Genomic DNA, 11,053 nt, shown 5'->3' with positions numbered 1-11,053 from the left:
AAGAGACAGCTATATCTGGGTCCTTTCAGCAAAATCTTGCTAGTGTATGCAATGGTGTCAGCGTTTGTAAGCTGATTATGGGATGGATCCCTGGATATGGCAGTCTCTAGATGGTCCATCCTTTCATCACAGCTCCAAACTTTGTCTCTGTAACTCCTTCCTTGGGTGTTTTGTTCTCTGGGAATTTCTTTATCTTCACAAGGAACTCTAGGCTCTTCATCTTCCCAAGAGGCTTTTGGACATTTCTGTTCTGCTCAAGTGCCTCTAAAACTGCCCACATCTAAACAGGAGACTTCACAAAATGTTTCATCTGCTCAAGATACTTTGCATCCTCCAACTTCTTTGAAAACAGATATGGGATTTTCTCCAATTGCCCAACATTGTGCACAAAGATCCCCAGCTTTCACAAGGGACACTGGACTTTTCCTACCTAGCCAGAAATTTCAAGAATCCTTTTGTTCTTCACCATCAGATGTAGGACATTGCCCACCTGTACAGTGTGCTCTGGAGCAGTGGTTCTAGAAGCTTTCCCATCTTTTCAAAAGCCCAAGGAACTTTCCAGGGCAGAAGCGGGAACTTTGCCCATGCAAAGTTCTTTTTTCTCCAACCAAAGAAATCTGGAAAATTCAACAGATTCCACAGGGATATTGGCACAATACAAAGAATCACAGAGTACTTTAGGCCATTTGCCATGAGTGAGGGAGGCTGTAGCATTTTCTCAGTCTACTTCAGTGACTCTACTCAGTGTCACCTCCAAAACCTGGTAGGCATTCTTCTTCTACCCAAGGAGGTACAGAGACTTTCCCATTTGGCCAAGGGTATCTAGCACCCTTGTAATCTGCCCAGGGGCCTCTGAAACTTTCTATCTCAGACCATGCAACAATGAGTACATCACAATTTTCTGAATGTTCTCATAATCCTCTGGGTCTTTCCTTCTCAGAACAAGGGACTCCAGCATCTTCTGATTCTGCTCATGGAGGTGTGAGTCCCTGTCTCTCTGCACAGTGGACTGTACATCTGTCCACATGTCCACAAACATCTACCCAACATTCGACATCTTCCCAACGGCTTTCAAGTCCTTCTTTACATATACAAGGTATAGGAACTCAGTCCACATCTACATACTACACAGTAGCAGACTCACCATCTTCCCCAGTGTGTCAGGGATATATCCACCCTGCTCAAAAGACGGCAAGAACTTTGAAATCTGACCAAGGATCTCTGAGAATTTTGGCAACTGCACAAGGCTCTGTAGAGCCTTTGCCATCTCCCCAGGGGACTCTACGATATTCATTATTTGCATCAGGTGCACAAAAATTTTCAACAACTACCCCAGGACCTGTGATATCTAATGACTCACCTCTGGAACTTGCAATTTCTGTCCAACTTAGTTCCTCACTTTCTTCCCTAAGCCTTTTGGATCCTTCCCTTTCCACAGAAGAGACTTTGGATCCCTCTAAGTCTACAGAGGGACCTTTAGCTTCATTCCAGGGACCAAATGAGTCTTTGAATTCTCCACAAAGGGTCCAGCAAACAGATCCATGTGCTTCAGATCCTTCTGGATCTAAAAATTCTTCCAAAGGACCCATGGTAATTTCTTTGTCTGGACAAGGAACACTAGGATCTATATCATCTGCCCTAGAACCTTTGACAATGTCCCTATCTGCTCAAGTGAATCTGGGACCTTTGTTATCTGTTAAAAAATCTGGAGGCCCTTGCCTGTCTTTACAGGGGAATCTGGAAGGTTGCTCCTATACACATGGCAAGCCAGGAATAGCTAATGCTTCACCAGGAGCTTTGGAAATTTCAGCATCTACCATAGTGAGTCTAGGATCTTCTCCATCTGTCTAATTGGATTTGAAAGTGTCACAACCTGTCTTATTGTCTCGGAGACCTTCCCTGTCTGCCCAAGGTGTACTAGGAACATCGACATCTGCTCAAGGGCCTCCAGAAACTTCCTTGTTATCCCCAAATCCTCCACGACCCTGTTTGGAAAAAGAGGCTTTAGGATATTCACCATTCAATACAGAAGATCTTGGACTTTCTGATTCTACCCAGGACACACTAGAAACATGGGCATGTATGCAAAACAGTGCAGAAATACCACCTGTCACCCAAGAGATCATAGAATCTTTGTCAGCCACACAAGATTCCCCCATATTACCAGCTCCTTCACCACTTAGTCCAGAGGTGGAAGAACCTCTGCCATGTACTCAATCCATTTATAAGAGTTCAGAATCTGTGGCAGGGGCTCTAGAAGCTTTGCCATCTGTGTCAGGATCTCTGTGTCTTTTGATACCCAATGAAGGTGCTCTGGACCGTTTAGTATCTGAACAAGGGATCCTGTGAACACCAGCATTTCCCCAGGAAAGTTTAGAACTTTCTCAACCAGCCTAGGGGCCTCTAGAACCTAGGCCATCTCCCCCAAGAAACCATGGGTACTTCCTTTTCAACAGAGTTTCAGGGACTGTCCCTTTGTGCAGAAGGGGACTTTATTCCTACCCCTCCTCATGAAGATGGCTGAAGAAACTCCTCTTATCCCAAGAAGAGCCATAGACGTTTCAATTCTAAGCAAAGAATATTGAAACATGTCCCATTTCCTGAAGGGGATATCAGATACCGCCTTTCAGAATTTGATGCCTTAAAATGTATCTCTTCTGCTGAAAGTAGCCTCACATCTTCCAAGTATGCAGAAAAGGAATCCAGTCCTACCTCTACTCCTCAAAGGAGCATCTCCCCCTTAAAATCATCAGAATTGAGTTTCAGATCTAGTGTCCCTTGTAAAAAATGTCTCAGTCATTCTCCTCCTCAAAGGGGTTGCCCCACACCTTCTAAATTGCAGAAAACAAGACCAAGTCCTTCCTCTGTACATCAAGCAGGCCTGAAATCTGTGCGCTCAAAACATGCCGCAGGAAACACTGCCTTTCTTCCACAATGTGGGTAAGAGCTTGCAAATCTAAAAAAAGAGGTGCAAAGCTTAAAACTGTGACTAACATAAACCTCACCACTTCTGATTCTGCCAAAGGAGCCTGCGGATGCTCACCATCTCATGAGGAGAGCCTCAGAAGTCCCCCCCCCCAACCCAAGGCATTCACAGACTGTCCAATTCTACCAAAACCCCATCAGAAAAGGCCCCTTCTGACCAATGGGACACTGAAGCTTCCCATTTAGAGCATGAGGGTGGCAAACCATCCTCCATCCTTACAGAAGAGTGCATGCAAACCACTCTTTCTCATGAAGAGAGCCTTGGGCATCCCACCTCTCCTCATGAGATTCCCAGACACACTACTTCTACCAGGAGAAGACAGAGGAATGTCCCTGTTACCCAAGAAGCCCTGCAAACTTCTCCTGCTGATCAAGAAGGCAGATAGAGACAGTCCCCATAGAGGTGTCAAACTCTCATCAGCACCCCAAAAGGATATCATCCACCCTGTTTCTACTATGGAGGGTTCAAAACATGTTCCTATTGTCTTAGAGGGAGAGAAACCTTCCATTAGTGCTAAACGGGAGCCCACAGCTTTGGTGCCTAGCCTATGGGAATTCATACCTCCACGAGTTCCAAAAGGGAGTGGAACATTCCCTGTTATGCAAAGAAATTACAAACGTACAATACCTCAAGCAGAGGACGTGATACCTGCTCTCTCTTGCCCAGCGAGAGACCCATCATTACAATATGAATTTGGGTACTCCCTTTGTGACCATTCTGTCCTAGGAGGCCACAAATATACACGTCATATCAAAATCAATCTCAACAGGATCGCACTGCAAAAGGAGAGCTGTAGTTCTTTCCTCTCCCCTAAAGGAGGTATCAGACCTTCTCAATCTGAACAATGTGGACTCAGACTTTCCAGTTCTCACCAGAGGGACATTGGCTATGTGACCCCTGTTTCAGAAAGGCTCAGAATGCTTCAGGCTGAAAGAGATGGCCTCTCAAATGCCCCATCTAAGAAACTGGGCTTCACAGATGCTTTTTATGACAAAAGAGATATCATAAATGCTCTAGGAAGCTTACGAGTTACTCCTTGCTTCCAACATACTCCTTCTGGCCAAGGATGCACCAGAGCTTCCCAGCCTGCCAAATGGAACCTATATGATAGTCCATCTCAAGAGGGTGGCCTGGGCCCTACTCTCTCTTACCCTGGCATTTTCAGTTCCTTTTTGATCCACAAGTTGCCCTCATGTTTTCCCTTTCTGTACCCCTTATCAGCAACATGAGTTTAGAATTTTTTCTTCTCATCAACTGTCTATCAAACTTACAATTTCCACTCCTAGCTGCCTCAGACGCACATTGAAGCATCATATATGCCCCTGTGACTAAAAGCACGACAATAATCCCCCTTCTGATTAAGAGTAGCCCACAATTTGTAGCCAGAAGAGCATGCTATATAATTTTCACCTCATGGAGAAATTGTGTGCTTCTTCTGATCAGTGAGGACCTAGACCTACCTACTAGATCTGATCTAATCCATGACAAATCGACTCCCTTGATCTAATGTGCACCCAGTGCTTCTTATTCTGATCCTCTGACCTCATTACCTCTGTCCAAGGAGTAGGACCCGGGTGCCTGAGGTCCCATAGCCTAAGAGTAGCCAGCAAGTTCATAAACCCAGGACATATACATTAAGTTGGCCAGCAGAAACAAGAAAGCCTTGCCATTTTCAGAAGTAGGCAGCTGATTTATCAGGAGAACTAGCTGGGAAGTGCCTCCTAGCATACTGGAAATTGATTAAGCTGTTGCATGGCCTGCATGATATGCATATTCTAGGTTCCCAGGAAGCCCCAATAATGAAATATTCAGGCCTTCTCTCCTCTCCAAATCGACCCTTGATCTTGTACAGACACAAGAGTCTTTGGCATTTCTACTTTCCCCAACATGGTGTGAAACTTTCTGCCTCTAAAGGATGGCATCCTTAATTGTTTGTGGATACGTCAACATTCTCACTCTGTCCATGGGTCCTCCAAATTGTGTTTCTGACACAGAAACCTCAGAATTATTCCTTCAGCACCAAGAAGACTCACACATTTCCCCCAAATTTGAAGTGGAGCTTAAATTACTCTCAATGGCTCAAGGAGTCATCAGGTACACTTTGTCTAAACCAGGAATTCAAATACACTCCAGGCGTTCTTCTCTAGTAAGGTTCAGACCTACAGCTTAAGAACCACAGATCTTCCAAACTACTTTATGGACCAAGGGGACTTCTGATCCACCCATGCTGAACCAGGGATCCTCAGATCTTCCCCCAATAGCCTAAGTGACCTTAATCTTACCTGTCTAGAACCAATGTGCTGGGGCTGGAGAGATGGCTCAGCAGTTAAAAGCACTGACTGCTCTTCTACAGGTCCTGAGTTCAATTCCCAGCAACCACATGGTGGCTCACAACCATCTGTAATGGGACCCGATGCCACTTTATGGTGTGTCTGAAGACAATGACAGTATACCCACATACATGAAATAGAACCTATGTGCCTCACAACTTCCACCAATAACTCAAGGGGGTTTCAGATGTACCTCATCAACATCAAATATGTTAGAAACTCCCCAGTGTTGAAGGTAGCATTAACACATGATTATCAGAAATCTCAGAAGTTCTTTAATTGCCCTCAGAATTACCACTTCAGAACAAAGGTGTCACATAGATCCTCAATGACTGAAGATGCCCTGATACATATGACACGATAAAGAAAGGACTTCAGACCTCAACAATATTTTAAGAAGGCCACAAATATGGCTCTTATACTATCAGCATGCAATAACATTGATGAAGTCACAATGGGGACTCAGATGTACCCTTCTAGACCCAGGATAATTTATACCTCCAGCGTAAATAGCAACTCCATCAAGTCATGCCCCCCTCAGAAGTAAAGTATCTTATAACTTCAAGGGGGCTGACACTCAGTTGGATTATCTTTTGAAGAGGGCCTAGGCCTTACTTCCTCTAACCATAGTAACCCTTGACATTAAAGGTATGCCAAAGGGGTCAGCTGACCTTGAGTAAAAACACTTTATTCTTCCTCCTTCTGCCCTAGAGAGGTCTGAGGCATGCCCCTCTGATGAAGCAAGGTATAGAACTGACCTTGTGAGTGAGGAGTTTATCTTAAATATTCAGGCTCAGCTCTAGTGTGCTTAAGATTGAATACTTGGTACCAAGAATTCACAGGAGCTTTGCTCTTTGTTCATGGCTGACTCGTGTCTACCATTCAACTAAGAGAGACCAGAGCTTCTCCTTCAGACCTTATTGGTTAGGGAATACACCTTTGACCACCAAAAAAACCTCAGAAAACTCCGGATTCAAGTCCCATGGCCAATGAATAAAAACCTCAGCCTGGATCCAAGGCTCTCCTTAAGCTGGTCATCAGAAAGATAACTGTCCTCCACACCCACACCTGTGTGGCCTGTTGTAAGTTTAATAGGGAACAAATCCAGGGACTTTGAGCCAACTTCTCAGAAGAAACCTCAGATTGCTGTCAAATCTGCAGTGGAGTCCTCAGAGATAAGAATTTTCTAGAGTTCTCTGAAGATGTGGAGGCCTGGAGTACCTGGACCAACCTCCTCTACAGAAGGTGAAAAGGGCTACTCCCTTACTGTCCAACAGGGTTGAGGGACTTTCTCCTTTACAAACTTATAGTACTTTCCTTCCTATGATGATCAATGTCATAAAATGTACCCCTTTGACCCAATGGGCTTTCATAAAAATCCCTTCTGTTCAGGAGCCCATGGGATATTTTACCTCTGACGAAGGAATATTGTTCCCTCTGGTCAAAGTTCACAGAAATCAAGAAGAGGAGGCCAATCCTGGAACCTTATGCCACTTCCTTGAGTACAGTCACATGATATGGTGTGAAATCATCAGTCTAGCTCAGTTCTGGTTGGTTGAACATAATTCTTAGAAGGCAATCATGCTGAGGACACATTCTCAAGCTTTTTATGAATCATGGGATCTATATTTGGTCTCTTGCTAATTCAGCTACAGATATGGATACCCCAGGCTGGGAAGAACATTTAGAAAGTGAGGCAATGCTAGGACCTCATGAGCTATGGTAAGCAATTTAATTTTTGCTCAAAATATTATGGGAATTTTAAAACTCTGATCATCTCTCCTGTTACAAGGATATCAGCACCTCCTTTCTTCCCAGGGCTACTCACTCCTTCTACCTTTGGTTAAAGAGGCATCATATCTTACCCCTGAAGCAAAACAAGCCTCAGACCATTCCAGTTTGTCCAAAGGCGGCTTAGACATTCCTTTAGGTGCAGGAATCCAACACAACATCCTGATACTATGGACTGAACCTCAGATATTTTTCCTAATGTTTCCCAGATTTTTCCTTCAGTTCAAGGTAAACTCTAGGTTCAAAAATGATGCAATGAAGAATCTTTGACATAAATACTCTGTCAAGGAAAAAGCATACATTTTATCTTCTTTGAATTAGGGAAATCTACACACACCCTTAAATTTGAAGTGTCCTTAATACAAATTCTTCTGTTTAAGGAGCCTACAGAGATGCCAATGACATGAAAACTCACACAGAAGTTCTTTTTTCCCAAGGAAACTTTAAATCAACAACCCCTGACAATGCTTTCCTCAGAGAATCCACTTCTATCCATAGCATCACCAGTTCTATTCTTCTAGGAGGCCCTAATGTTTCCCTTATGATCTGGGTGGTCAGACATGCTCAAATGACCCAAGCGATGGCAAATCACTCTGAAATGATATCCTGGAACATGACAATAAAAATCTGGGCCCTAATGTAACTTCTATCATTAAGTATGTCACTTGAAATGGAGCAGTTCCATCTTTGTTGCCCATGCCTGGGCTGCTGCTGGACAGCTTTTGGAGAACCTAGAGCCAGAGATTTCCAACCAATTATTAAGAAAAATGCTCTGAGCCAGGCGTAGTGGCACACACCTTTAATCCCAGCACTCAGGAGGCAGAGGCAGGTGGATTTCTGAGTTCGAGACCAGCCTAGTCTACAAAATGAGTTCCAGGACAGCCAGGGCTACACAGAAGAAACCCTGTCTCGAAAAAACCAAAACCAAAACCAGAAAACCAACCAAACGGCAAGCACACCTCAGAGTCTCAGAACATATGGGTCTTCTGGACTATGAAGACATTTGCACCTGATAAGCTATTTTCTACACCTTCTTCCAATTCCCATGGTAACCTTTTGGCTGAAGGATTCTGTGACCGTCCTGCTCTTCCTTATCCTCCCAACATATTCTCTTTCTCAAAAATGGGGCCCATGATATTCCCACATATAGTCAAAGTAGTCTTATACCTAACTGATCAGGCATAATTCCAAAAGTGACTCCTTCTGTAAACAAGGTACCCTAGTCCACTTTGGTTTGAGATCCCATAATCCAAGTTTCAAATCAGAGCAAAGAACCTGTGCAATCTGCCTTCAGGCAAGTCAATAGAAATGTAGTAACTTCATTAATTCTGCCTAGACCTGGATAGCTGAACAAAGTGGAAGAAGTAACCTAGCCAGCAACAGTCATCCAAAACCTTTGGAAGAAGAAATAAGTTGCTGCTGTGTCTCTCCTGAATGAACACAAACCATGATAATACACAACTCTGAATAACAACTATTACTGCTGGAAACTTTCTCCACTGTACCAGGTACCAGGGACATTTACCTTTGACAGAAGTGTATATAGCACCTTCACACTCTGCCTCAAGAAGATTCTGTCTTCCTCTTTCAGTGGGGCCTCAGAGTTTTCCTCTCTTACATGGGCTCACATTTCCCAATGTTAACTTACTCCTTCTCACTACACTGAATAGAATGTCAGAACTATCCTAGGAGTAACATTGCCCTAGACCCTATTGGTTAAATGTGGCTTAAAACATGTATTATGCCTTACATGGAATATTCCTATTCCTACCAAGTAGCTTTGAGTCTTTTTTCCTTAAAGGGCTGTTAGACCATGGGAGCCTTATACAACTCATTCTACATAAAAGAGCATCTAACATCCGCTGTTTTCCCAGTAGGAGAAATTAAAATCTACTGAAAGGACTCTCAGAATTAGCTCCTGTATCAAAGGGGTTTTTCAGACCTCTACCCTCTTCATTAGTGGACTTCAGGTCCATCTCTGCAACTAAAGAACCAACCACCAGAGCCTGTCTTTTGCCCATGCCTCACAAACACCCCTATTAACTAAGTTTGCTTCAAAGCTAATTCCTATGTCTAAGATATCCATACAACACATTTGCAACCAGTGATACCTCACAATTCTCTCCTTTTAGATTATAGGACAGGAGAGAAAAATCTGAAATTGTCTCTCACATCCTGTGCCTCAAAGTTGGTCATCAAAATGCACTATTCTTATCTTTTATTCACAGATGTGTGCAGATGAACACCACCTTGAGGAAACGTCAGTGATTACATAACTACTTATCCTCTTGGAAGATTTTTGTGACCATTGCCTGGACTCTCAAAGATGTCACACAGGGTATGCATATGGGGAAAATACTTGCAAGATAGTGAGGCAGAGTGTGAACATTCCTCCAGTACCCAATGGAGTCTAGAACCTTCCCCTGCTGATCATGGGTGAACTAGATATTTCTGTCCTGCAAAGTATGACTGGGGACCTCTACCTTAGGAACCAAGACATTCAGGATTTCTCCTCTGTTGAAGGTGGTCTTAGAATTTCCCATTCTGAGAAACAGTTCTCAGAACTCCTGTGTTAGTCAGACACTCCACACTGTAGCTGAGAGAACTGTGCCTTGGTCCTTCCATTCCCCAACAATGTGGCCTCGGATCTTACCCACCTCTGCAAGAGGGAATGTTAACCACTGTCTTTGACCAAAGGAAGCTTACACATTCCTTTATTCCAAAGGTGACATTATATATGCTCTTTTGAATAACAGTGTATCATGCCATGTATCCTCAAGCATCCTCTTATGTCTTTGAACTACATCCAATGTATATTCTTTGAATAAGGGAGATTCAAACCTTTCACCCTTTATCAGGATGGCAAGGGAAATATATTGTTCCTCTCTGGTGTGTGGTCCCAGGCCCTATGTGTAGAATTATTGACAGGATCCTATGTTATGCTTTGCAATCTAATCAAATTGTTGCTGCCCATATATGGACATATTAAGACAAACTGAAGGATACAACCTAGCAAGGGAAAGACATCCAGGCTGTTTGAAAAGGCTTGGGTTGTTGCTTGAACTCCCCCAGACTAAACACAAGATGTGGAACTTCTACCAACTAAGGAAGAGTTGGAAGCTGGAGAGCAGTGGAGGGACTTCCTTTACTGAATATGGTAAGAGGGACATTCATGCTTAACAGGATGTGCATGGTTCTCACCCCCTCTCTAAGCATTTTCTAATGCATACCTTTGTACAACCAGTTCTCATCATTTTCTCTTTCTCATAAGGGCCCAGTACTTCCTCTCTTCCCAAGTTAACTCCTTGTACTTCATTGAAAAGAATGTCAGAATTCCCTATTACAAAGCCTACTGCAGACCGTCCACATTTGCTCAAGGTGGTCTAAACTACTCATTTAGTGGAAATACCCTCAAACTTTATGTTCCTTTGAAAGTGGGACTAAGTAATTTCTCTTGTAACAAAAGATGCTCCAGACCAAGTAAGGCTCATGTCATTCCCTGTGTTGAAGGTAAAATAAGATCCACTCATTGTAGTGCAAAAGGGTGCTATGATTTCCTCCTTCAACCACAGGACTATAGACATTCAGTTCCTGGCCAAGGGTGTATGTCCCATGGAACAATGATGAAAGAAACCTCATTTTTGCCCCCTATGACCAAGAGGGTCTCATTTTTTCCATCTATAGTCATAGGAGCTTTAGATATAGCCTCTATCTATGGGATGCCCAAGAGCATCACGTCATTCCAAGGGCACTTTAAAGTTGACTTTAAAGCCATAATATTTTAGTGCCAATCTCTGTGACCAAGATTGCCAGGCAAACACAATTGCAACCTCAAAGTGGGACCTCACAACTTTCTGGGTGTAGGACAGTGGGCAGAATATAGAAATCTAAAAGAAAAAAAAAAAGAAATCTAAAACTAACCTGCATGTGATCTTCCTAGAGGTTG

At 43.4% G+C, this 11,053-nt stretch overlaps 1 pseudogene; it reads left to right on the top strand.

Moving 5' to 3' along the window:
• The first annotated feature begins 2,934 nt into the window (after nt 1–2,934).
• Nucleotides 2,935–3,631, top strand: LOC110295661 (annotated as a pseudogene).
• The last annotated feature ends 7,422 nt before the right edge of the window (nt 3,632–11,053 follow it).

Source organism: Mus caroli, chromosome 6 (genome assembly GCF_900094665.2).
Source record: "Mus caroli chromosome 6, CAROLI_EIJ_v1.1, whole genome shotgun sequence".
NCBI lineage: Eukaryota > Metazoa > Chordata > Mammalia > Rodentia > Muridae > Mus > Mus caroli.
This window is presented reverse-complemented; position numbering and strand designations above follow the sequence as displayed.